The following is a 4,039-nucleotide window of genomic DNA, read 5'->3' on the forward strand; positions in this document are numbered from 1 at the left end:
TTGAGATGGAGTCTTGCTCTGTCGCCAGCCTGGAGTGCAGTGGCACGATCTTGGCTCACTGAAACCTCCGCCTCCTGGTTCAAGCAATTCTCCTGCCTCACCTACCGAGTAGCTGGGACTATAGGCATCTGCCACCATGCCCAGCTAGTTTTTGTATTTTTAGTAGAGACGGGGTTTTACCTTGTTGGACAGGATGGTCTCGATCTCTTGACCTCGTGATCCTCCTGCCTCGGCCTCCCAAAGTGCTGGGAGTACAGGTGTGAGCCACCACGCCCAGCCCGGGTCCCTTTTATAAAGGTGCTAACTAATATCTTTCATGAAGGCTCTACCCTCATGACCTAATCACCTCTCAGTGCACCACTTCCTAATACCATCAAATTGGGATTAGATTTCAACGTAGGAGTTTTCAAGGGTATGAAAAGTTGATAAAAAGTTCAAGGATATGCAGTTGATAACATCAATCAGGTTTTTTCATTCTTCCTAGAGATTAAGTGACATTGACAGAGCAGATGGACAGCCCTGCTGACTTCTTGCTAGTGGTTCATCTTGGGCAATTTACTCTGTGCCTCAATTTCTTCCCCTATAGAAAGATTAATAGTTAATTAGTAGCTAATTAATAACTAATTAATAGCTACCTCTCAGAGTCCTCATAGGACTAAATAAGAAACTACACACCTAGTACTTAGAATGGTCCTTGTCACCACAAAATAACACTCTTAACTTAGCACTAGAAACAGAATTCGACCAAGCGCTGTGGCTCATGCCTGTAATCCCAGCACTTTGGAAGGCCAAGGTGGGCAGATCACTTGAGGTCAGGAGTTAGAGGCCAGCCTGGCCAACATGGCGAAACACAGTCTCTACTGAAAATATAAAAATTAGCTGGGCATAGTGGTGTGTACCTATAATTCTAGCTGCTCGTGAGGCTGAGGCAGGAGAAGCACTTGAACCCAGGAGGCGGAGGTTGCAGTGAGCCAAGGTCGCGCCACTGCACTTCAGCCTGGGTAACAGAGTGTGAGACTGGATCTCACAAAAACAAAACAAAACAAAAAACAGGCCAGGCGAGGTGGCTCATGCTTGTAATCCCAGCACTTTGGGATGCCAAGGGGGATGGATTACCTGAGGTCAGCAGTTTGAGACCAGCCTGACCAACATAGTAAAACTCCATCTCTACTAAATATACAAAATTAGCCAGGCTTGGTGGCACATGCCCGTAATCCCAGCTACCTGGGAGGCAGAGGTTGCAGTGGGCCAAGATCCTCCCATTGTACTCCAGCCTGGGTTACAAGGAGTGAAACTCCACCTCAAAAAATAAAAAATAAAAAAAATATGGCCAGGCGCTGTGGCTGATGCCTGTAATCCCAGCACTTTGAAAGTCCGAGGTGGGCAGATCACCTGAGGTCAGAAGTTTGAGACTAGCCTGGCTAACAGCATCGTTGACTAAAAACACAAAAATTAGCTGGGCATGGTGGTGGGTGCCTGTAATCCCAGCTACTCAGGAGGCTGAGGCAGGAGAATCACCTGAACCTGGGAGGCAGTGTTTGCAGTGAGCTGAGATCATGCCACTGCACTCAGCCTGGGGGACAGAGTGAGACTCCATCTCTAAATAAATAAATAAAAACAGATAAAATTAATGATATATTTTAGCTAATTCAGTATATCCTAAACGTTGGCCGGGGATGTTGGCTTACACCTGTAATCCCAGCACTTTGGGAGGCCCAGGCGGGCAGATCACCAGGTCAGGAGATTCAGATCAGTAGCTGGGATCACAGGCATGCACCACCACGCCCAGCTAATTTTAGTATTTTTAGTAGAGATGGGGTTTCGCCATGTTGGCCAGGCTAGTCTCTGAACTCCTGCCCTCAAGTGATCTACCCTCCTCGGCCTCCCAAAGTGCTGGGGTTGCAGGCGTGAGCCACCACGCCTGGCCCAACTTGGCCTACTGAACAACCTGAAAGTCATTCCCAGTGACTGGAGCTGAGAAAGGAGGAAACACGTAAAATTAATGTTAATGATATATTTTATCTAATTCAGTATATCCTAAATGTTGGATTTTTTTCATGATTCTCATTAGAGGGTCTCATTATGGATCCTCTAATGAGATCATTGATCTGTAATGAGATCATGAAAAATCACTGGGATTTATTCTGGTGTCATGAAGGTTTTATGCAGGACAGTAACCCAGACAATGCCCCTGCTCTTAAAAACAACACTGCTGTGGCCGGGCGTGGTGGCTCACGCCTGTAATCCCAGCACTTTGGGAGGTAGAGGCGGGAGGATCACAAGGTCAAGAGATCAAGACCGTCCTGGCCAACACGGTGAAACCCTGTTTCTACTAAAAAATACAAAAATTAGCTGGGTATCGTGGCGCACACCTGTAGCCTCAGCCAGCTACTTGGGAGGCTGAGGCAGAAGAATTGCTTGAACCCGGGAGGCAGAGGTTGCAGTGAGCTGAGATTGCACTACTGCACTCCAGCCTGGCGCCTGGCGACGGAACGAGATTCTGTCTCAAAAACAAAACAAAACAATAAAAACAGCATTGCAGCTGGGCATCCACTGAATGGGCAACCAAATGTCCATCAATAGGGGACTGGTTAAGTAAATTACACACAGTCTTACAACGGAATATTATGTAGCCACAGAAAAGATCCAGGAAGCTCAGATGTACTGATATGAAATAGCCTACAGGATCTGAAAAAATGACACTGAACACTGTATGTAACATGGTCATTTGTGGAAAAAAGTGGGATACAATATGTTTATAAGATACTTATACAGGCTGGCCACAGTAGCTCATGCCTGTAATACCAGCACTTTAGGAGGCTGAGGTAGGAGGATCACCTGAGGTCAGGAGTTCGAGAACAGCCTGACCAACATGGAGAAACCCCATCTCTACTAAAAATACAAAATTAGACAAGCATAGTGGCACATTCCTGTAATCCCAGCTACTTGGGAGGCTGAGGCAGTAGAATCGCTTGAACCTGGGAGGCGGAGGTTGCAGTGAGCTGAGATCACACCATTGCACTCCAGCCTGGGCAACAAGAGAGAAATTCTTACACAAGGCCGGTACGGTGGCTTATGCTTGTAACCCCAACACTTTAAGAGGTCAAGGCGGGTGGATCGCTTGAGCTCAGGAGTTCCAGACCAGCCTGGGCAACAAGGTAAAACCCCGTCTCTACAAAAAATACAAAAAAAATTAGTCGAGCATGGTGGTGGGTGCCTGTAGTCCCAGCTGCTTGGGAGACTGAGGTAGGAGGATCACTTGAGCCCAGGAGTTGGAGGATGCAGTGAGCTGAGACTGTGCCACTGTACTCCAGCCTGGAGGACAGAGTGAGATCCTGTCTCAAAAAAAAAAGATACTTATAAAGTTGAGACAACTCTGGAAGAAAGCATGCCACCAGTGTCATCTGACTAGGGGTGGGGCTAGGGGAATAAGGTGGCCGGGAACCAGGAGTAGGAAGGAGAGTTCACTAAGTACTCTTCTGCATATTTTGAATTTTTTTGTGGTGGTGGGGACGGAGTCTCCCTTTGTCGCCCAGGCTATGCTGCAATGGCACAATCTTGGCTCACTTCAACCTCCATATTCTGGGTTCAAGCAATTCTCCTGCCTCAGCCTCCAGAGTAGCTGGGATTATAGGCACACCCCATCATGCCCAACTATTTTTTTTTTTTTTTTTTTATTTGAGATGGAGTTTCATCATGTTGGCCAGGCTGGTATCAAACTCCTGACTTCAAGTGATCTGCCCACCTCGGCCTCCCAAAGTGCTGGGATTACAGGTATGAGTCACAGAGCTCGGCCTACATATGTAACTTAATCTATTGCTAAAATAAATTAATATTTTAAAAAATAGGCCAGGTGTGGCAACAGAGTGAGACTCCATCTCAAAAAATAAACAAATAAAATAAAAATAAAAAAATAAAAGTACATTTAAAAAAATGACACTACTGCCGGGCGCGGTGGCTCAAGCCTGTAATCCCAGCACTTTGGGAGGCCGAGGCGGGTGGATCACGAGGTCAAGAGATCGAGACCATCCTGGTCAAC

The sequence above is a fragment of the Cebus imitator genome, unplaced genomic scaffold (genome assembly GCF_001604975.1).
Source record: "Cebus imitator isolate Cc_AM_T3 unplaced genomic scaffold, Cebus_imitator-1.0 Scaffold434, whole genome shotgun sequence".
Taxonomy (NCBI): domain Eukaryota; kingdom Metazoa; phylum Chordata; class Mammalia; order Primates; family Cebidae; genus Cebus; species Cebus imitator.